The sequence below is a fragment of the Ixodes scapularis genome, unplaced genomic scaffold, assembly GCF_016920785.2.
Source record: "Ixodes scapularis isolate PalLabHiFi unplaced genomic scaffold, ASM1692078v2 PGA_scaffold10__122_contigs__length_95168666, whole genome shotgun sequence".
NCBI classification, from domain to species: domain Eukaryota; kingdom Metazoa; phylum Arthropoda; class Arachnida; order Ixodida; family Ixodidae; genus Ixodes; species Ixodes scapularis.
In genome coordinates this window covers 22938418-22962440 of record NW_024609836.1, presented here as the reverse complement: position 1 = coordinate 22962440, position 24023 = coordinate 22938418, and the positions used below count along the sequence as shown (strand labels likewise).

At 43.7% G+C, this 24023-nt stretch overlaps 1 non-coding gene and 2 pseudogenes across 1 annotated transcript; 2 read left to right on the top strand and 1 right to left on the bottom strand.

The window, feature by feature from the left end:
* Nucleotides 1–7927, top strand: part of LOC115333185 — a 90625-nt pseudogene extending 82698 nt beyond the window's left edge.
* A 2530-nt stretch (nt 7928–10457) lies between these two features.
* LOC120843022 lies at nt 10458–12077 on the top strand (annotated as a pseudogene).
* A 2710-nt stretch (nt 12078–14787) lies between these two features.
* Nucleotides 14788–17374, bottom strand: LOC115315576. Its single transcript, XR_005798491.1, has 5 exons — nt 17355–17374; nt 17190–17202; nt 16506–16568; nt 16015–16217; nt 14788–15268 (listed from the first exon to the last, which is right to left on the bottom strand). It is a non-coding gene; the product is annotated as an uncharacterized LOC115315576 (transcript).
* Nucleotides 17375–24023: the final 6649 nt, after the last annotated feature.

Genomic DNA, 24023 nt, shown 5'->3' with positions numbered 1-24023 from the left:
TTACTTATTTATTTCGCTTTTTGGCTCGCTCAGACACTCGTATACATACCTCATTCACCCACTTAGACTTCATTCACTTACTTAATCAGTATCTAACTTCCTTTGCTCACACACAAAATCCCTCTCTCCCTTCCTCACCTTCCCACTCATTCACATTATTCACTGTTTTGTTTCGCTCTATCGTTTCTTCGCCGCCTTTTTCATTATATTTTCCCACGCTCACTTAGTTTACTCCTTTACTATAATAACTCACTCAGTTCATTTGATCATTTACTTAACTTAATGATTTATTTCACTCGCTTTTGCAGGTTTACAGATTCACTTACTCCATCCAGTTGCTCACTGGGTTCGCTTCTCTGTCCTGTTTCAGTCGTGTATTTTCTCACTTATATATTTTGCCCATTCACTCGCTAACTTTACAGATTTACTAATTCCTCTCCTTTCACCCGTTTACTTCTTTACCCAGTCACTTTCTCTTCCCTTCACTCTCGTTCTTTTTAAATCTAGTTCTATGTTTTCTCTTTCTCGCTGTCCCTCGTGATGTTTCAAGTGCCGTAGACCTCCTCGTCTTCGTCCTAATATTCGGCTCGGCATTTTGCATTTTTTTACAGCTCCCGGTTCTTTACCTACACAATGTGGTCTTTTGTTCGATTTTTATTGCCTCTGTTTTCCCGCGTCGGTCCCCTTTTCCCCTTCTCACGCTTCTGTCCTGCTCCGATTTCTTTGTAACCGATCCTAAACCGGACCCTTTCTCTCCGAGGCACGTTGGGAAAGAAGTTGCTTCGTGGAACAGACTTCGCTTGTTCCCGGCCTGCTTTTATGTTACTCATACTGCTCTTTTCCGGAGTGTTTCCCAACGTCTCTTGCCAAACACCGAGGCATATGTTGCAACTGGCTTTTGTTCGCGGTTCTCGTCTTCGTCACATTGTCCGCCACATTCCTCTGCTGCCTTTGTAGCGTTATCGGTCACGTCTACGCGTGGTTGGGATGCCAGTTTGTGCGTCACTTAGATTGACAAAGTTAGCGAAAGAAAAATGGTACAGCATTTGTGACGTTCGGCTTGTTGATGGACCGTAATAGCTTCTAGCGAAGACGGAATGCTTAGCCCTTTCACGGTCGTCGCCGTAAATGTGCGCCGGCACTTAAACTTTTCAAAAATGCCATCGAAACGCGAAACCGCTCTTGTCACTCGAGCAGTTGCTGCGCGTGTTAACACAGACTGTGTTATCCGCGACTCCAACTAACTATAGGTGGCGCCACTCGTTTTCCAAAATGGCGGTTACAGTGAGGCTCAGAGATGCGTGCCGCTGCTGAGCCTGTCTAGTGTGCTGGCTTCTAAGAGTGACACAAATTATTTCTGGTAATAGGAGGAAGCTCGGGTGTTATGAGCGCAGGTCAACTGTTTATCCTAAGAACGAGAATGGTGTTTAGCGTAATACTTACTCCAGGAGGCGCGTATTAATTCTGGAGCGAAACCGAAACTAACCTCTATTTTGGACTTAATTCCTCGATATAGCCTTTAATTTCGAATTCTTTCATAACTGAAGATGTGTCTCCCATCGTAATTATTTAACTAAAAAAAATTGTTCGCGGATTTTTTTTTTTTGTGACAGACGTGTTTGATTTTGGCACTTCAATATATTTTGGAGACTTCAGTTTCCCTTTAAAGACAGGGTATTTTATACACGTTAGATGTACCATAGAATATTGTAGTTGTTGAAAAGACCAGTGCTGATATTTGTGCGTTCTCGCTGCCTTTTCTTGCTCAGATAATTGTCATATAATATAATGAACTGCCGGCCATTTCATGGGTTTTGGGTGTTTAGATGACCGATTGCTGTAACATTATTCTCAGCACAAGAATAACAGAATAAATCCAATTTTTACAACACGTTCACAAAACGTATAAATTAATAAACGCTGTTTTTACTACAACAACCCAAAGACAGAATCCGAGTCAGACAGCTATCCAGTGTTTGACTTTTTGCCTATCTTGATAACGACGTCATATGCTAAAAAGAAAAACAAAAAATGATACCTTTCTGGAAAAGCTATTATGGTTAAATGGCGTATTTTTTTATCGTGGCGTCAATTGGGCATACATTGCCGTGATTTGTATTAATAATAACCATATTAAATTTCAGATATTTTATTACGCAATTTTGAAGCTATAATATAATTTGTTGCATATGACTAGGTTTCGAGTTTTCGGTTTTTATTTTTTTCAAATTTCGCCGTACTTTTTGCGGTGTTTATTTTAAAATTCAATTTTCGGTTTTTTCCGGTGTATATTTATTCCAAAATAAGTTTACCGTTTCTTTTTTCGGTGAATGTGAAAGAAACACCATCGGACATTGGATCAGATGATCCTAGTATCTGTGATATTTGTGATCACTCAAAGAATAACGACACATATACATACGTGGTCTTCGCTACAACTTCCGTCAGGACACACCTCAAAATTGACGAATTCCCGAAAATAATCTTCAGCGCGCTTCTTTTTCCTTCATATTCTGACGACGTGACCGGTTGAGGTGATCACCGTAAAGAACCCAGCAGAATGGCAAAAATAAATCCATTGTATTTATGTTTTTAACCAAAGGGAAGTTTGAGAAAGGTCTTAAGAAATGTAGTGACGGCTTTCCTCGATGTCCTTTGATGTGCATGAAGCGAAAAACTTTATACTAGTCCACATCCGAACTTTTTTTTGGGGGGGCAAAACCGAGAATTTTACTCAGTAAGCCCGATCACAGAAAAAGACACAGATGTCCCATGAAGGCCAATCCAAGACCTCTATTGTTGCATGTTGAACCGTGGAAGAGGGCAATCACGAAGACATCACACAATGTCGAACCTTGCAAAGCCTTCTCTCTCTCTCTCCCTCCCCCACCCATCTCGACGCGGCCCTAAAACATTTACCTTTTTCGGTTAAAACCGAATTTTAGAAAACTTATTAGATGCACTTTTATCGATTTTTATCGGTTTGAAGCGAAAACTCCGAACCTACAAACTGACCTTTTTCGCTTAAAAGCGAATTTTCGAAAATGAATTTGGCGTACTTTTATCGGTTTTTATCAGTTTAAACCGAAAACCCCGAACCCAGTCTATGACCTAATTTCGATCGCGCACATGTATGATAATAAAGTGTGCTAATTATCATCACTGGTGCCAAATGCAGCATCTTTAATTGAAAAGTTATAAAATAAAAATAGTCTAAAATCAATCAAAACGTTCCCACTAATGTAAAACACTTATGAAAAATTACATTATTGTGGGTAAAGCATGTTGTGATATCAAAGTCGCGACTTTCGACAATCGGCAAGAGTTACAAAATCGCCGCCAAAACCCTTCCAGACCAAAAGACCCAAAATGAAAAAAAGAGGTTTTATTTCTACTTAATAATCTTTTCATAACATTTAGTTACTTTCTTTTTTACGCGCCGTCGTTTTGCCAATCTCAGCCTCTTCAGTTCGAAAGAACACCTACTTGCTTGCACGTCTGCTCAATGCAGCACGTTCCCTCGGCGTTGGAAGCCGGTGAAACAGTTGTGAGTTCTAGTATTGCGTATACGAGCGAACGCAAGTGCTGTATGTTTGCGTTAGCTTGTGCGCGGAGCCGAAAATTACAAGCAAAAAGCGCCGAAAAAATACAGGGACACAGACGAAGGGAAACAGGACAAGGCGCACTCTCAACTGGTTTGTATTTGTATATATGCTTGATTTGGTTCTGTTGGCACCGGTATATATATTGAGTGACAACTACAATAAAGTTCAATTGAAAGTAGCACTGTGTCTGTGTCTTTCTTTCTGTACGTTGCCTTGTTGCGCTTTTAACAGTAGTGCGTGTTTCAATCATAGTGAATCGACTTTCGAAGCCTCGCGACAATATCGTTCCGCTCGATCGGCAACGAGCGTCGCGCCTGAAACCGATCGACATTGTCAATGTCGCCTCGTCGCGGAGGAGACGACGCGCATTTTTTTCGACAGCGGAGACACTTGTAGCGGCCGCATTACACCCGTGGCCGCGAAGTACCTCCGCCGGACACCGTCACGCAACGTATCCCCTCTCTCTCTCGCCCGTATTCTAAATACGTCCATGTTTTCGATGTGGCCGCGACTCCAGCAAAACGGACGCCGCCAAGCGGGAAAACCGGGAACCAGTCGGTCCAGGTCGCTCCGCGCCCCGCCGCGTCTCTGATGGCTTTCGCGGACACCTGGTGTCGGCGCGGGGGCGCCGACAATGTAATTTGACGAGGGTCCGAAAATTTCTTAAGTTTGCCTGAGTGTTCATTAGTCTGGTGAAGCCTCAATAGATTGTTTCTTTCCATCACGTGTTTGAAAGCCCGTTTACTCCACAACACACGGTCGCGTGCTTTCAATTTTTTGGATGAGGAGGAATCACGGAAAAACGTTTTGATTTCTCGTCTGTCTCTAATCACATTCAAAGTGACGACTGCTTGGTAACTGATAAGTGGTTTCTTTATAGGAGTGTAGAACAGTGGACTGGAGGTCGGCAGACGAAGTGTTTCACTGAAGGGAACACCAATGTTGCAGTCAAGTGAATGGGAAGGTTCGATAGCTGCTTTCCTTGAGTTTGGTTGTGCTCGATTAGCTTCAAGTTAATTTGAGCCACTAACGCCGGCCGGTGCGTTGGCTATTCATCTTGGCGGCTTTTCGCCGAAAAAGACCACATTGAAGGAGTTGGGCTAATTTGGCAATTACTTGATTCAGAAAACCTGCTCGCTGCATATGATTAATGAGCGAAATTATCTGCTTTCAAAAGGTGGGGGACACGTCTCGCAAAGTTAGAAGCTGTCACGTCATTAGGGTCTATCGCGCCTCCAATATTTATATTATAACCCCTGTCGAAGCCAGCAGCAATATACGTCTACATTGCTCAGGTTGACCGGCCACAAAAAAATACTCATTTTATCCGTTCAGGATTCGAAGTCAAGTTCAGTGCAGAGAGGTCTGAGTGAATCTCCGATGAAGACTCCTCAGTTTGAAGACTCCCATAAAATTGGGCATTCAACAAAAGAAAATTTGTTAAATTGAATGCGCCACCCATTCAGGTGGCCCGGCCGAGCCGACGCGACCTGGACTCAGCCGCCATGTTTGTTTGGTGGTGGCGCCCCTATAGGTCGCTGGAGTCGCGAATACGTGCGCCAGAACACGTTTTTTTTTTTTTTTTTTTTCGTGTGCCGGTACACGAATCCGGATTACGTGTTGATTTGGACCGCACTTAAAGTTGCCCTGGTGAGGTTTCTGAGATCGCCTAACTACTTCGGTAACTCAGTCTGCGGGCTCAAAGCATCGTAGAAATCCATAAATCATAGCGATGCACGGCCGATTTTCACATTTAAAAAGAAAAGCAATTGAAGTTCGAACACACCGAGGTCATCTCTGGCAATGGAAGGAGCATTGTGCCGGCAGCCAAGACGACTAGAGACCAATGAAAACGCGACATCTCTTTGAGATTGCAAACGCTGTTATAGATGTTTTTTGTGTACTCTCGTCTCCAGCCACCTAATAGCCATATCCGGTATGGGCGACGAAAAAATAATCCAAAAATAAAGGGGAGGCAAAAGGAAAAAGTGTGACGTTTACGGTTATATCCTAAATGCCTTCTATTGGCGTGGCAAAGCCAAAACAATGTTTTCGCCCATACTGGAAGTGACGTCAATTCAAGATGACGGCGCACTTGCGGAAAAGGTCTATACAAAACACTTATGCTTTAGAAAATGATAAGAAAAAAAAAGTCGAACAATGTTAATTTTTGCGGAGAGGGAACATAATACTGCAGTCATCGTCTCCAAACCCACGTACATGCAGTCGTTCTTCTCTTTTTTTTTTCTTGCAGAAGTGATGCGTGCGGTCGTCAGCTCTCAAGCACGCGCTCTCTCGGTTGAATCATAATCCTGGCTCTGTAGGCTACGAGAAGCGCGCATCCGAGATATCACTCATTCGAGGATTCTTCGCTTGCTATTGTCTAACAGTCGCCCTGGTTTCGGAACATGCTCCTTCCATCGCTGGAGGTGACCACGGTGTGTTGAGATCTTTGATTGTTTTTATAATAGAGAAAAATCATTGTGATTTTGGGATTTCTAGAAGGCTTAGAGCAAGCGGACTGCACCACATTTAAATGACCCGAGAAACCTCTTCGAAGCACCTTTAAAATGATGCCTTATATGGCTATATAGAACGAGATCAAATAGTTGGCAATAACGAGGTGTTAGAGTAGTCGGCCTGTAACTCGCAACATGCTTTTTGGGTCCCTTCTTGTTCAATGGGCTACTTCTCAATCTTTTGGTAATGACCCATCAAGCAAAGACTGTTTGAAGCTTAGAAAAAAGAATTGGGCAAGGGCGTAACACAGCGCATCAGAGCCCTAGGCGAAATTTTATCAGGACCAATTGTTTTAGTTTAGCCTATTTTTAGGCGATTTAGGACTCCTTACCAGCAACCTCCACAGCAGCCATATCAACGTATTTCTTTGTAAGCGTTACTGGCCTTGTATTTTTCCAAGGAAAAAAAAACGATTTAAGATACACAATACAAATTCAAGCTTTTTTTACAGGCATCTGTAATTATGATGATTATATTTACTGCGAAAGGGGAACAGGGGGGATAAAAGACAAACACAAACCTCCAAACACAGCAAGGTGACTAGTGAACGACCTAAAAAATTCGCCTGCTTCTTGTAACGAACCGGAGACTTCTCCATTTCTAGTGGAGCGCTATACAAATTAAGCTAACCACGAGTTTGACATAAGTAGAGCAATTGGGTTTTATCAACTGCCCCCAGCTGTAATGTTTTTTTATTTACTAATAAGTCAATTATTCCTATGTGGTAAATTCCGCAACAGATCATTAACTTCCATAATGGTGTTATCGTTATTTTGCATTTCGTCTTCGAACCGCTGTAGGAAATCACCTTTTGCTTTTTTTTCACGGTGACTCTGTACTTCGTCGTCCGTTCTTTCGGCTACCATTTGTTTACTGGTGACTTGTTACTTTTGCTCCAAATGCAAGCACGGTTTCGTTTTTTTTGTCGTTAATTGTAGTACACTGCCGTTGATCCATGGTTTTGCCTTTGTTGTTTTTAGTTTAAATTCTATAACACATGGTACGCATTTCTCTGCTAGCTTTATCACTCTCTGCTTAAACAGTAAACACGTAGTATGGACATGATTTTCTTCAATAATACATTCAAAAGAAAGAACGCAATTGGTAAACCCGAGCTAACACACTTATAATTACTCTTTTCATAAAAAAACACCTTTCTAATTGTAGTCAACAGAATGAAAACCGAGCGCTGCGACTACAATGCGACACGATTCCCAATCGCAGTAATAATGTCAGACGGTGATTATATAAATATAGTTCTTGAATCGCAGAACGAATTTACCGGAATCACCATATGTTCATTATCATCGGATTATACGGTAAAACCTGTCATTAGGAATTCTGACGCCTTTTGTATTATACGATGCGAACCCAGCTTTTGCATATCAACGGCGAAATCCACTCGGAAATCTCGAGTGGTATTTAAAGACTTTGCGTAAATTATCGCTGGATAAGTTGATAAATGTTTAACTAATGAGAAACCTAAATTACGGTGCGGCGTTCGCGATAAAAACAAATTAAAGAGACGTTGGAGCATTCGTTTTAAAGTTACGGGCGCGGTTCCCAAATTTGCCAGACTTTGTGCGTTAAACTCCAGAAACTCATTTATTGGATTCAGGAGTGATATCGATCCCTTTTACAGGGTCGCTGGACCTTGTTTTTATGCGTTTAATTTTTAATGATACTTCTCGATAAAATTAAATGCCCAATTTTAAGTAGATTTCTTCTTTTCATCTTCAGTACTTCTGTTGTAATGCCTTTTCGTATTATCTTTCCAGTTCGTTAATGGCGACGCATTGTAGGTGGTGCAGTGAGCTGGACCTGATAATCATCAATTGGTTGGCGTAACCCCATGAATAATTTAATATTAAAATTCAATATTTGCTAATTTATTTTGAAAGAACACGTGAAATCCTACGTCGGTTGATATTTTAAATACTGAGAGACTGTGTATTCGCGGTCCAAAATACAAAAATAATTTTATAAAGTGTGACTTTCGAAAACAGTTGGGGGCCCGCAAAATACTAAGTAGTGATCGAGATTAAGCTGTTTACTGGTGCGACATTCCGGTATTTTTTTTTTTAATTTGTGTTTTATTCCCAATGTGTTGAAATACATACATAGCCACGGTAACATTAGAGACGTCCAGAGTGTGGCATCTTCCGTAAAGAGGAACCAAGTTTTTCATCAGCTGTAACTATGCTACTAAGCTAAGATATTACAAAAAAAAACGCAGTTTACATACTTGTCAATATACACGGTCAGAAACTGAAAAAGAGGTGCAGGCGAGAGTTTAAGGTGGCGTCAGGGATTGGAAGGATAGTGGGCAAAAGCAAACGCACCTTTGTGTCTTCCCGCTCTCTCCCCTAATCAGAGCGAACAAGAAGGTCGTCTGCTCTTCACTAAGACCATGGGGTTCGAGTGCCGGACGCCGGCATTCGGAGTTCGAACGCTAGTTTTGGCCCCTAAGTTTGGTGAACCAATAGGGGCTTCCCAAAAGTAAGCGCCTCTAGTGCCAAACACGCGAACTACACAAAATCCGCCATTACTACGGCGTCGGTTTTTCGTACCGTTCGGCTAGCCCTTAGCAAAAAGAGGCCGTACTTCAAACGAAGTTGAAATATATTTAGTACGAATATTCATTTTGTATTTATTCTGTATTATTTTGGCCGCATTCGAAATACGCGCGTAAGGTATTCAAAATACATTATAAATATGAATCAAAAAATATTTTAAATATACCAAAAATATTATCCCTTCACACTCAAGATGCCATTTGTGCATTGAAAACCGGTTACACAATTTTTTTTTTTATTTTCGATTTTGTCAGCAATCGGTGTCCCTGCGGTATTTGAAGGCACTACTAAATACATCTCAGAAAGCTACATTAGAAACGAACACAAACACAAACACCATGACGCACTGCACAGCTCATTCACAGTCCCGTTGACTGCTCTAGAGCCTTATATAGCCTACATATTGAAGGTAATCATTTTTTTGGTGACCACCTCTGCGCTTATTAAGGTTTCAAGTATTCGATCTTCTCCTCGGGAGTCTGTCAAAGGGGAAACAGTGTTTTGAAGTTCGTGGACGATATCCCTTAGTAAAAGGCATTGATACAACTAATAACAATTCGGCGCAGTCCTTAAAACAATATCCACACAAACGGCTCATAAAATACATGTTATTGCTTCTCTGCGTAGCACCACTCAGGACGAAGCGAATCGAGGCAGTATCTTCACTTTAAAATAATGTAAACGACTTTATTTTCGTGAGGACCTAATTCTCGCAAAGTTCGCGAATCGCCTACATTTCCGAGAAATAAGTCCCGTGAACAATTCCGGCAAAATGTAAAAACATTAAAATCTATAATGCGATCCCAGCGCGTCGCGAAAATTAGAATTTGCGAATTATTCCAAAACTCCAACTTTGACCTAAATCGCGAAATATTGAGCCCGCGAAAAAAAAAATATTTTACAGTAGTTGTTTTGCCTTTCCATTTTAGTAGTTGATTATTTGATATGATAGTTAATATGACTATATCAAAGTCACTATTCGCATCACGTACAATGGTGAGTATACACGTTCAGTGAACTAACATTGTGCTAACAAAACCACGCCAAACGTATCTGTTCACAGCACCTGCTGAAGCTTTCCAGCATCAGCAAATGTTGTGGTTGTAGTTCCCGAATCCCGTTTGTGATTGATGTGTAAGGAACTGATCAGGTGTGTTCTTGATAGAAAAAAGGAAACAATAACATAAACTGGGCTGATTTATCAGTGCGATGCTCCGCAATTCAGTTTACAAACTAATCAAATGTTGTATTTAGGCGCTTCAGTGTACCCCATATCTGCTTGAAGCGAACTTCTAATGGGGAGCTTTTCAATATTTTGGTAGTTTAAGTCAAACTACCAGTATTGCAGTCAAAAGGTACTTAGAATATAACACAAGAGTATTTACGATTTTCAGGTATTTGAAGAGTATTGTGCACGTATTTTTGATTGCTCCATTTTTTTGGGGTTGGAGTATATTTTGCATGAATTAAATAAATATTTCAAGAAATATATGTGAAAGGTATTTTGTGCCTATTAATTTCGTATTTACATATTTCAAAACGCATGAAGGGAACTTCAAATGTAGTTTCAATAAAGGTATTTTAAAATGATTTTCAGAAGTATATTTTAGTACCAAGTAAAAAAAAAGGAAGTTTATATTTTCGGTCTATTTTTCGTGTACTTAAAATTATGAACTGTATTTCAAATACACTCAAATTAGAATGTGGTATATTTCAAACGTATTAGTTTTCGCTAAGGGAGTGCTTAATCGGTGCGATGCCGACTCACTGCTGCGTCCCCCTATGCAGCCAAAGAGGACCGAAAGATGAACAAGGAAACAAGGTAAGTCACTGTTGTGAAGTTGCATGCCAACAATACTGTGAATAATATAAATTGGTTGAGGCAGATCCGCGCGGAAGAGGCAGCCTTCATCCGTGCGCATGAGGGGACGAGCTTCACTAGGACTAGGACGCTAATGGCCCAACAAATCAAGATCAATCTTCCTACGTTGCACGTTTAGTTGCGCTGCTCGATCTCGTCTGTGTCAACGCTTTCGAAAGAATTGGAAGCGTGTGCGGCGCTTCGTAGTCGCAAGTATTCATAACGAAAAGATAATCGTGACAGGATAACTGGCGTGCACGGAACATTGTTTCGAAATATGTTTGAACTGCACGAGTGATCTTGCGTAAGGCAAACATAACTGTGCGTATTCGAAAAACTTTGGCGAGCACCCAGAGTTGATTTGCGACAACGTTTTGTGGTGCGAAGTTCGATCGAAGGCATGAACATGAGCGTAGTTTTCACAAAATACGTTGTCCGCACAAGCACTCACGCTAGGACTGCTCGCGCCCGTGCTTGTTACGCCACACCCCTGAATTTATTGTTGGTATGCTTCACGGTGCGTAAGCAGTGTGAAGCATGCTTCAGGATCCTCACCTAAAGGTGGAAACTAAAATAATCTGTTCTATCCGGGGCAACATTCTTTGGTAAGGAGCAAATTTATAGTTTTAAACACTGCTTGAAGACTAGAAGAGACTCCTAGCATAGAGCCCCCTCGGTCACAACTATATGACACTGCATGCCACAGTTACACACAAGTCATGTGTGTGTGCCATTATATAACACTAAAGTGATTCAAACATACACACAGGCAGGATGGGAAACATGACTTTATTAAGCACTTTCAGCAGCTTGCTTTTTGTGACAAGTAGAACAGTGATACAACGTAATGTCTCACATTATTTCACTCGCAGGTTGCCTACTTCGGTTTTCCAAAGGATAAGGAGCAGTTCAAGAGGTAGATTATTGCAATAGGGAGAGATGAGGGAAAGCATTTTAAGGTGACCCAGTCGACAAAAGTGTGTTCTAAACGCTTCAGGGACGGAGACTTCTTTCCAGGCTACGTGAATGGCAGGAAATTTTTAAAGGAAGGGATTGTTCCCAGCACATTCAGATTCTCAGCTCAGAAAGTGCCAAGAAGAAAACTTCAGAGGCACATCGCTCAACCAATGAACAACCGCAGCCCCGTCGACATGAGAGCTGCTCTCGCACATGACGAGAACGACATCACAACAGCTTCTGGAAGCGAGCCCCCACCAGATCCAGAGATATCCGTGCTGGTAGCCACACTTCAAGGGCAAGTTGCCAAACAAACTGCACATGTGAGCAAGCTTGCGTCTGATCTTCAGGAGGTTCAAAAAGAGCTTGCCGAAGCCAAAAATGAAGTCGTAAAGTTGACAAGGCACATTGAACTTCTAGAAGAATCAAACAAGAAAATGGAAGAGAAACTGAGCCGGAAGTTTTCTATAGAATGTTTTAAGGACAGCCCTAAGGATGTGCAGTTCTATACAGGACTGCCAAACTACGATGCCTACCTTGACCTACTACGGTATGTGAATCCTGGAATCAATGGGGAAAACATCAAAATGTGGTCAACCTCCTACTCTCTGGGTAGTAAACTAGGGCGGCCACGAAGCTTGCACCCTCACGACGAACTGTTCCTAATATTGGTTCGCCTTCGGCTAGGCCTCCTCGAGAAGGACTTGGCGTTCAGATTTGGGATTTCGACCTCTACAGTGTCACGACTCTGCATCACATGGATTAGCTATCTCTATCAGCACCTGTCACGACTTCCCCTGTGGGCGACACGGCAGCAAGTGGACGAGGATATGCCACCTGCTTTTACAGAGCAGTACCGAACAACAAGGGTGATCCTCGATGCAACGGAGGTCAAGTGCCAAGTTCCCACCAGCCTCGTACTTCAGTCTGCAAGTTTTTCGACATACAAGTCGTCAAACACCTTTAAGGGACTTGTCGGGATATCCCCAGATGGAACTGTGACATTCGTGTCGCAGCTCTTTCTGGGGTCAATGTCAGACAAAGAATGCGTACGGCAGAGCGGATACCTGGAACTCCCCTTCGATGTGAATGACTCGGTAATGGCTGATAAGGGATTTCTGATTTCTGAGCTCCTGGAGGACATCAATGTAAGGCTCAATATCCCCCCGTTCCTTGGCCAGGGGACATTCACAGAGAGCCAAGTTAAGGAAACTGAGAAGATTGAATCACTGCGTATACACGTTGAAAGGAGAATACAGCGAATCAAGAGCTTCCATATTTTTGATCGAGCCATCCCTCTCTCACTCGGCCCAGTAGCAAGTGAGATATGGACCATCTGTACAATTCTGACGAACCTTCAGAGCCCCCTGTTACGCCAGCATGAAGATGGAAGCAGGGACGTAGATTAGCTGCGTTTCTTTTGCATTACTTGTGCATATGTGTTTAAGGACATTGGCAGTTATGCCAGATAATAAAGCTTTCCTTCAACTTGTTTGTACGTGTTTTACATACAACTTGTATCAACTGTGGAACACAGCACAGCAGAGTGAGTGTGAATACAAGAATGTAGCTTTTCACATTTTAGTCATTAAGCCTAGTGTCGAGCATATGTTACCGCCTAGGTTAGAGCGCTGTATATGTGCATTTCACTACACTGGTATTTAGACCAAGATTTTAAATCTGAAAGACAAGGAGAACAGGTAATCAATTTGTTCATGCTCAGTAAGTAAGCTTAGCCATACTTGTTACCCTCATATCAGCTCGTAATTTTGAATGTGGACGTAGCTCAGAACACCCTGGTGCAATTTTCTATAGACAGGCACAGGCTAAGCATGTGGCAGAGCCTCTGCCTCCAGTGCGAGCGTTCTACCTTGGCACTGTGTTGCGTCAACTTCAAGCGTGCAGCTGAAACACTACGAGGCGTAACGAGCGCACGTGTTAAACTTCTGGTTCATTCTTAACCTGTTCCCAAGGCTGTTTTCAATCAAAGGTGTTGAGGCAAGAAAAAGCAGACTGCATGTGGTGCTGCTGTCGACTACTGGAGCTTTGCACAAAGAAGTGTCTCTGTTAAGAATGCGCAAAGAAAGTCCTTTTAATGATAGCGTTCGAGCTTTATTCGAATCTCGGCCGCTGGGCACCCCAGTCTTCCCACGCTTCCCTTGAGCAGTCTCAACCGAGATGCTGCTTCGAGCAAGCCGGCCCTGAAGGATAAAGCGGCTGCAGTTGGTGGCCTGCTGTGTACCACGTCGGCCCCTTAAACAAAACAAACTGCAAGCGTCAAGCCCCCATCCTTATCCGTTTTGAGAACCTCGCAGAAGGAAAATTGTATTTATGACCTAGAACCCCTTTTAGAACACTAACCCTGGTAACTGACAATTTTATTTGTTTCATTTGCTATAAAGTTGATACTCCTTTTCCAAACAAGGGCAGTTTGTTAGTGACATAGACACAAGTGCTGAACTCTCAGCTAAACATTTATTGGAAACACGCCACTGCACTATAGTCGCAGAAAAGGGTAAGGATAAGAGCAAATGTCACATGAAACATAAGAATAAGTGATTGTGCAGTTGCCATGGTTCACGTGGTTTCACTGACCTCTGGAGTGGTTTACATCGGGCAAACAAGTTTGAGTGAAAATGAAAGGATGCACAAGAACGACTGATCGCTTCGATCCACGACAGGGGCGTATAGTTCACAAATGTCATCCCATTTTCAAAAACATCACAGTCATTGAAAGCAGAACAGACGCAACAGTCAAAATTGTTAAAAAAAAATTCGACGCAAAAAAGACGTGCGTAGATAACTCTGTTGACCAGACTTATGCTCATTTACATAGAAAATACATTGCATTCTTGCACATATGTTGCATTCAACATGATTCCCCACTTGCCCCCTTGTTCCGTCTGCTTCATTTCACTAGACTTCGTCTTTCTTGCGTGATGTGTACATTTATCTTTTGATAACAAAAAAGAAGCCCTCTCATAAATCTTGTTGACATCTGCAAGTGTTCAGTAACAATTAAGTTCCACATCATACAAGCTTCACAACCAGATTGCTTCACGCGTCCTAAAAGAAGATGGCCTTAATTTGAAAGTTTCTACTTTTTGTTTGTGAATTTTGACTGCAATATTATAAGACAGCCATTTGAACATATATATTAATTGACACTAAAATACAAGAGTACACAAATGAGTGCAGCATGAAATGTCATATTAGTAGGACAATGTTCAATGAAAACATTCAGGCCACAAGTCGCATAAGTAAACAATTATGTGCGACTTTCGGACAGGTATGGCAGCAAAACAGAGAAGTAAAACTTGTGTAGTGTAGTTTTACATTCTAGCCACTTCTCTTGAGAAAAATTAATTCTCTCAACAATCAAAAACTTGTGGGAATAAACAACGAAATCCCCCCACAGCAGGCCAGAAAGCGCCATCTGACCCAGAATCTGGTAGCAATACCTATGTTCCCGGTTCAAGCGGTACACCCCTGAAGTATCCTTCACCATGTAAAAGTCTACCGCAGTCTCGAGGCCTCCATCCTTCAATGTATAAGGACATTTCACCTCGACAACCCCATGAGCAGTTGCTTCGGTCGGGTCCCATGTCGTCCTGTCAGGAGACGCTCCGAGCCAGGGGCAGTCAGGTTGAACAACAATGCCGCAGTGCGATGTCTGGATATCATGTCCCAAGACCCGCAAGGCACTCTCGTAACGTTGCACAGCCGCTGGCTCGTACTTGATACCGTGTCTATTGGGAAAAAAGATTAATGCGTAGGTGTCACAAACCACTGGTCTGGTAAAGGCGAGCGGGTTGAACATGAATACGTAAAATTGAAAGAATAAAACACGGAGGACAAGCACGGGACAACCATGAAAGAATGTGGTTGTCTCGTGCTTGTCCTACGTGTTTTATTCTTTCAATTTTATGTACGTGTCACAAACCAGTTGCCACAAAAGCATCAGAATAGGACTCCGCTATATATGAACACTTAACAGATCCTCATGCATTCCGAGCGACTTTAGTCACGCCAACTAACCAGTCACAGTCATCGCACGTATGGATCAGACATCTACATTGCAGGCCTGGATCATAGTCACAAAGTGGGCATTTCATTCTGGAGCTCCGACACATTGTGTGTGTCCGTCACCCCAAAGTATATGAAATTACTAGAATCAGTAACTTGCATCTGTTGACTGTGCACCGACTGTGGTCCTTTTTGTGCAAGTGTTGGTAACCAGACACTTTCTACTGTTTGGCTCTTGTACAAGTTTCTTTTTCTCACCATTCTCCTCTGTAATGCCTCTGTTCCCTACAGTACAGTAAATCAATAAATCAAATCAATAAATTGACGAAGGTAGCGCCAACAAAAGAAACTGAAACCAGACCCTTGCACTGTCGATACCCAGCATACACGTCGGCGGCTAGGGACAGCATAATATTGACATTATCGGGTGGAACACTGCTTGTTCTCTAGCTGGGAATATACAAATTACCTGACCGCACGGACGTGCGAGATGTCCTTGGTTGATGTCAGGTTGTTGAGGCCTTTTAAAGACCAGCTCTCGCGTGTTGCAACTTCCCCGAAGGATGACGCTGTCAGCCTGTTCCGTCGGGCTGCCCTCCATAGCGGACTCTTCGACTGCTGCCGTGTGTTTTTCTCCAAAACTGTGGCTTGAGTCGAAGTCACCAGCAGAGACTGCAAAAATAGCAGCCTTCGTAAGTTGTGAGAAGCAGTGAAGCCTTACAGGTGACATGAATCAATATTAGGAGTCATTTTTACATACTCTACACAAACATACTGGCACAAGTGTGAAACGGGCATACTTGCAGCCAATACCACAGGGCCCGATACTTGAATGTAGCAGTGATTTTTACAGATAGAAGTGGATTATTTCTTCAGTCTCTCCTCGACTAAGCTTGCTGAGATCACCAAGACAATCTAAGTATTGTGCTGTAACTGAACTGCGCTTAACAATAATGGTACCTTGAGAAGCAGGTCCTGTTGCAAGGGAAAGTTGTGTCCGGAGGTATCCCAGGCCACGCCGGACTCAAAGAATGCCGGGTCAGAAAGCAGTGCAGTGGTCCTCCTTTGTACGAGGCTCAGTTCCGGGCTGATATATGTCTCATATCCAAATGGAACGAGTGAGTGCTGGTACGATAGGGGACTACCAACAGGAGCCAGGCCAAACCTCGTTTCGACCGAGTCCGCAGTGGCTTCTCGAAGGCGCTTGGCAAAGGGCGTGACATCACTTGAACAACAATCCGCACCAAGTTTTCGAATGGACAGCATTGTCTCATTCTGGTCCAACGGTTTTCTTCGCGCATCGTAAAGTTTTGAAGAGATGGGTACGTCACTGCCATCTTCTCGAACACTTCTCCAGTCAACAGACTGTAGGCTTGTCGATGCAACTGCCTCTCCCCGTGGGCGGCGCCACTGCTGGGGCAGCTCAGTACAGGCAACAACAAGCGGAGCTTCAGCATAGTCCTTAGCTCGCAGTAGAGCCAGAAGTTTCAGAAGGGCTAGTGAGTGATTACACACACCACTAGTTCCAGCGGCGCATTCGCAGCTTGCATTGCACACAAGTCCGCTGTAGAGGATGCCACAAGAAACTTGGTACGGCCTTGAATTCTTCTTCTGGCTTCTAAAGCAGCTTGCCTTTACACATACTTTGGCGGTGGAACTGAAATAAATTTGAAAGAATCAAAATTAGAAAATCAGCATTCTTGTTTTACATATTTTTGTTGCATAGAATGTGTTCCGAGGAGACAGCCAGCATTCGGGCTTCTGCATTTTCACTGCCTCTGGCACTCAGCTGTGTGAAAGTTATGCCACCTTTCACCCTGTAATGGCATTATGCTGAGTTGTAAACAAAGAATATGTGATTACTCATGCTTAGAAATGTGCAATGCTTAGGGTTCAGTCTAAGACGTTCACTAACCAGCTCGCCAGCATACTCTCACTTCTGACAGTATACGGTCGTATGCCCTACGTGCTTTTATTGATTCGGGAACCTTCATGGCGTACACGTCGATAGGTCATACAATGTGCCTAGGCCTGCAGCGTAATACATGATTGGCCGTCGCCGCGAAATCTAACGTGCCGGCAATGAGGACAAGACGAATGAAACAGACAGCTTGCACTGTGACTGGTAGGACAGCTAATCCACAGTATGGTACTATCGGAAACAATATGAGCGTCAACGCGCCTCCGCGGCGACAAGCGGAGGCGCATTCACGCTCATATTGTTTCCGATAGTACATGGCGTGGAGTAGCGAAATCCACCGTCACGACGCAACGAGCGACTCCCGTCTTGACTTGGCCCTTTAGCCCCGCCGAAGAACCACGTTACTGAGTTTCGCAACGTTACGTAAACCAAAAACAAACTCCGAAATAAAAAGTACAGCATTCCGTTCCCCCTGCTTCCATCTCAAGCGCAAGCGAAGTCGAAAGCGTAAGCGGGTAGCATGGTACCTTTAACGGCACTTGGACGGCACGACTGCGCACAAAGATCGCTTACGGCGTTTTGCTCGAACTTGTAGCTTTGGCTTCGCTCATACTTACGGCCAAACGGAGTATAGAGATAATATGATGCATGTCAAACGCCCAAGAAAATAATAATGCTCACCTCGACACTCGAACCGACGACGGGTCACTGTAGGCTTCCGTCACGAACTTGTAGCTTCGTGCAGCCTGACGGCTCGACCTCAACCTGGACGTGCGGTACGATTCGACTTTATCTCCATCGAAGCTCTGCTGTATTTTAGATAGACTCGTGCTCCACGATGAAGCTCCTGGTTCTGTTGAACCGCTGTCAGCGGTTGGCCCACAGTCAGCTGCAGCCATCGTTTTCGTGGCGACGCCGTAGTAATGGCGTCGGCTAACTTTGCCAAGGTTGCTTCACTGACTTTCGGGAAGGGCCTATTCCACCCAGAGCGCGAGAGTTGGCACCCCTTTACCCCCCCCCTTAAGCGCAATCACCGGTGCATTGACGCGGTGCTAGCTAGCTGGCATCAGCACCGCAGTTGGTGAGTCCTGCAGCGTCTCACAACGAACGCGACGCTAGCACGCGTTTGCCACCAAGAAGGACGCGTGCGCTGCTTTCCTGGGACTCTTGTCGAGCTTCTACATTTTCCCGCTTGGGGCGGGTCGGCCATCCGCTAGCGATGACGTCATGTGCCGGCCTCGTTCTCTAGGTTGTAGCGGGTGAGCACTGGTGGTGCACTTGTTAAAGCCAATGCCATGTAAGCCAATACTGGCAACCCCCGCGGAGATTGAATGGAAAGCGCCGAATAAACAAGGACCAAGAAGGGGACAGAGACGAAGCGCTTCGTCTCTGTCCCCTTCTTGGTCCTTGTTTATTCGGCGCTTTCCATTCAATGATGTACCAACTAGCCCATTTATCTATTTTACCCCGCGGAGAGCTAGCGAAACGTTATCGCAGCGCCCCTGGCGAGCTCGGAGGTTCTGCTAGCAGACGAATTCTCCACAACGCATTTGCTTTGCCTATCTCCGTGCGCGGCGACCAATAAAAGAATATTGTCACATATTTAATGTTAAAAAATAGGTGCTCTCATAAGTGAACGACAATTTCCCCACGCGTAAAAGATGGTAGAGCTTTCAGATTGCAATTTTGGGTCTCCCCTGAACAAAACACACACGTATCTAAGCGAGACAAAACACGAATGTACCTTCGCGTTGTATTTTGAAGAAGGACAACGTGCAAAAATTTTGGAACATAGCTACGGTTCAACTTTACTTTTTTGATCAATCCATTAATTTTGTTGTTGCAATTCCCATTTCTCGTGAATGTCTTGCTTATAACCGTTCTGTCGAATAGGCGAGCTGGCTAATCCCGTTAATATCGTCTCTGAATGAACCAGCACAAGGCGATTTGGAACCAATTACGGTACTGTGATGTCAGTATGCTCTGGAAGAAGTCGACTGTGCACATACGAATCTGACGCTATTACTGAATTTAATAAAAAGCCGAGTTACACACACACACCCACACACACACAAAAACAGACTTTTCGCGCGAGCAAAAAAAAACAAGAGCAGGACGTCGTAGCTCAAATAAGGGTGATTTTGGTCGCGTTATATACAGTGCACAAATTCCGATTGTTAGCGCCGGCTCTACTAAAATCTTCTCCGTCTTGTACAATAACTTCCATTTTTCAAAGTCCACTTTCGTTTTATGTTTGAGGCTATGCTATGCCTGAGCGCCTTCTCTTCCTACTGCTTTAATGTTTTCCTTTTTTATTTGCTTTTTTTCTATATTGCACGTACTTGACGTTGGAACCATCGCGTACTTTTCTTTGCCTTCTTTGGCTTAGTTTTTTACTCTTTTTCCTTCGCTTCGGCGCTTACTATGCCCGGATATTTTAGGGCCGTCTGTACCTTTGTGGTTATTGTTGATGTTTTTTCACTGTCGTCTGCGAGAACCTCCTATTTTCGCTTTCGATCGAGTGTCTAATCCGAAACCTTCATATGTGTTTTTTTGGTATTTATTCAATATATTAGAAAGTGTGAGCTCGTTATGCATTTCTATTCGGGTTTTATTTGTGTACGGGGCACATCTGCCATGGGTCATGATCTCTTGATCAACCGGCCACGTTCGGGCATACACCAGCGCATATTTGGAGGTGGCAGGCATGCCATGGGCTGCTTACCGCAGAAAAAAACAAGTTTCTACGATATGGTGGAAAAACCTGCTTTCGTTTCTTGTAGACCGAACGAACGTAAGTAATTAATTTACTGCAGCATTCAAAGAAAACAAAGAGAGCTATCCAAGCCTGGCTTCAAGATCGCCACTGACGCCACAACAGACGATTATGACAACTTCACGGAGATTGCGTAGAATTTCACGGACGACAGACCAGACGCACGGCTGAACACCCAGTCCTATGTAGCCGGGTGGGCAGCCAGTCAGATCTGTCATCATGCTTGTCAAGTCCAGCTGCAATCAGAAACACGGCACACCTCGAAATGCATTATGTTGAAGAACGAGAAATATTCTCATCCAAAAATGACGCCACCTTTCGACTTAGCTAGTCACTTAGCCGGTAACATCAGTCGTGACTTCGCCACAGCAGCCAAGAGTTCAGCTCAAGGAGGACTTGAGGCCTCTGATCGACGAAACAAAGGCGTGGTGTGCAAAGCTAACCGGGACAATCATTTCAAAAAGATACACTTGAATGTACTTCTGAACTGCTTCGTCAGCGAGAAAACGAAAAACCTGCCAAAATCACTGGGAAATTAAATGCGAACTCAAAAAAGGTCACGCACTGCTTGCACGTACCAGATTGCAACGTGCGACTCATATTCGGGTAGTGTGAGCTGGACTACGATATTCCTATCTTTTTTTTTAGTTGCTAACATCGCTGCGAAAGCAAATAAACAAACACGTAACAAGCAGCTAAAAAGAAAAAAAGGGAAGCTTGTTTCTTTTCTGATTAGTTTCATCGTGTTGCATCCGCTTTGTTTGTTGTGGACTCAACACCAACGGCGACCACCACCGGCGAAGCGATCGTCGTCGTTGAAGGAGTTTCTTTGCTGGGTAATTTGTACCTTTGTATCGTCTGCTAACCTCTTTGTTTTATTCGACCTTGCTCGCAACTGTGCCTCATTTCTTTTTTTTTATCTGGTATGTCGATTTTATTTTTCCAGCAAAGTTAAGAGAGTGTTTGCACATTCATTTTTATCCTTACTTTTTGTTTTGTTTTATGCTGTTTCGACTCGTGCGCCTGCTCTGGTAATATTAACATATTGTTTGCGCCCGTTTTAATGATCTCTTATTAAGGTAAGGAATCGTGAGAACTCAGTTTGTAACAGATAAACAGTAATCTCTTACGACGTAGTTCGAGTAGCTAGGCGCCTTTTTTCCGCTTCCCATCCGCGCTTCAAACGCGTATGATCGTATGATCCCCTGAGAGGCTGTTTGAGACCGCTAAATAAACTGCTCTTTCCTTGTTTATCCGCGCGTTTTTATTTGTTTGTCTTTGCATTTGAGATTAATAGAATCCGCTTTTCAAGCGGACTGACCGTAATAAATTGTTTCAGCTGTTGCGGTGAGGAAACGGTTTTCGCAAAGGTCGAGGGCGTCGCAGAGAATATACTTTTCCATTGCGTTGTCTGCTTTCGTAAATTCCGAGTCCGCTAGAGGCGCCACCTTCACGTTCGCCGCCGCTCCCATGGGTTTGCGAGGAGTTTCCAGTATTGGCGAAGCAATATTTCACGGATGATACGAAAAAGCCCAGACGAGCGCGTAGCTTACACAGAGCCGTCTATTGGGAGAGTTTGGCCATCCATTGTTTTGAATTGGCGAGCATCTCGTGGCCTACCACAGGCCGCGAAACCTGCCCCTAACGGTAGACTCCTGGTGACTGAAAACTTTGTGCATGGTGGCCCATGAGAGGTTTTCGTCATGTTCATATTCAACGGTAGAATAAACGGCCGTCCGCTCCAAACCAAACCAAACTGCGTAGTTGCGATCATTGCTGCTGCGAGATCGAACGATTCTATTTGACGCTTTATATGTCATTTCCAATAATGTGACGTTGGGGTCTGCTGATTGGTCGACGCTGTTTCGGACTCTTCATTTACGCTCTAACCACAGGTGGAATATTTGGCACTGGTGGAGGCCTCTGCTCCGCCCATTGGCCAAACTCTCCCAATATACGGCTCTGGGCTTACAAGGGCTGCTGCACAATCTTTCGGAACAATGCTCAAACATCGCTCTTTTATTTTACTTGTAAGCTGGAGAGTCTTTAGCCTGAGTGAAATAATTTCTTTCTTGACTTGTGCTGTGAGCTCGATGTTTGTTTTATATTTCTTTCTACTTATACCGTGCTGCCGAGTGTTGTTACAGGGATTGGGACCTAGTCAGGTGATTGGATTCGCCTTTTGTCCCAACCCCATTAAGAATATTGCCAAAAATTAAAAGAAAGAATATCGAGGTTTCGGCGGCTGTTTAGTTTATGTCATCACCTCCCGCTTGACCAGATATTTATGGCTTAATGCTGATTTCGCCGAATATGGAGGCGTTCCGCACAGAAAGGCCAGGTGAAGCTTATCTGATTCCACCCACTCGGCCGGTTGAAGGATCAATTATCGGGCGTTCAATAACACGGCAGTGTCCCAAAGCGCGTTTTCGGCGTATCGAAATGCACGGAAGAGCAGGTCCATTAAAGCGCCACGCACACGAGGCGTAGGAGACGCGCAATGCTGAAGGAACCAGGGAACCTTAGTTGAGGTCGGGAGGAAACAAACGCAGGTGCGCGTTTTTGTACGGTAAACGAGACGCCGCCTTTTACGCCTTATACACTCGCGGCATAAATGACAATACGCGGTTTTTATATTTATTTCACCGATGACTACTACTATTGGTGCTTACTCGACAATCGTTTGACGACCAGGTGGAGAGAACGCAAAATGTCGAACAGCCGCTGAAATGGCCCTTGATCAAACATTATCCTCGATTATAAATCTGTTTCCTTCTGTTAGATAGCACTGAAGGTGTTGGGAGCCGCGCGCTCGGCTGGGCTTTTTCGTGTCACCCAATTTCGATGCAAATGAGGCACCCAATTTCAATGCCTGACGTTCATTCTCTGCAGCTTACTCACCATCAACATTCATAAGTTTAATTTGGCGTTTTTTCATTAACCGGCGAGCGCTAATTTTTTTTCTTCACGCTTCTTTGGTTTCTATTTACTTTATTTGGTCGAGCCAAAACAGACTGGCAACTATAACCCATAGACTGCCAGAAGGGCTAACGAGCGGTTAAGAGAGCATGCCCTATCGATCAGATTGTCACCTGTGGGAACCTTTGCTGTATACACTGTGACAGACGCGGTTGCAGAGAGACTTCAATTTTATATTCCAAGCACAAGATAGACTAGTCAGTATTGCGTCGATTGTACGGTTTAAAAAGGAGATGCTTTGTTTAAAGTTTCGGCACGCGTCTGTGATAAACCACTCTCTGTTTTTCGTGTTCTGGTTTCACGCCATTAGCGGTTTCTTCGAATAGATCCCTTAAAAGCCAGAGCTCTGTCTGCCTTCTCGTCCTTCGTTTTTTGGGTGTGCGTTTTTTTTCTGTCTCTGTACACTTTTTATAACCATTCCAATAATCGCCTTTAGCGCGATATAATTATTGTCTACTGGGTTGTTGTGGAAGGCGCTGTAAGCCTGCACATTGTTTTTTTTTTTTTCTTTTATGAAACACGAGACGCCTGTCATACGCCACAGTGCAGTTATTAGGCAGTTTGAATCCCATCTTTCAGCGTCATTTCCATCACAAGCGCCGTCCTCGAACATGTCTTCAGTACATCCTCTTCCTCCTTAGTTTTGTTGATAGAAGGATTTGATTATCTGTCTGCGTATGTTCTTACCACAGGCGTTTTCTCTATGAATTGAGAAATTATTGATGTTGGAGTTGCGTAAGCATAACGACGCGAACGGCCGGCATAAATGATTCCATTATCTACGGATGGGATAAGATAAGAT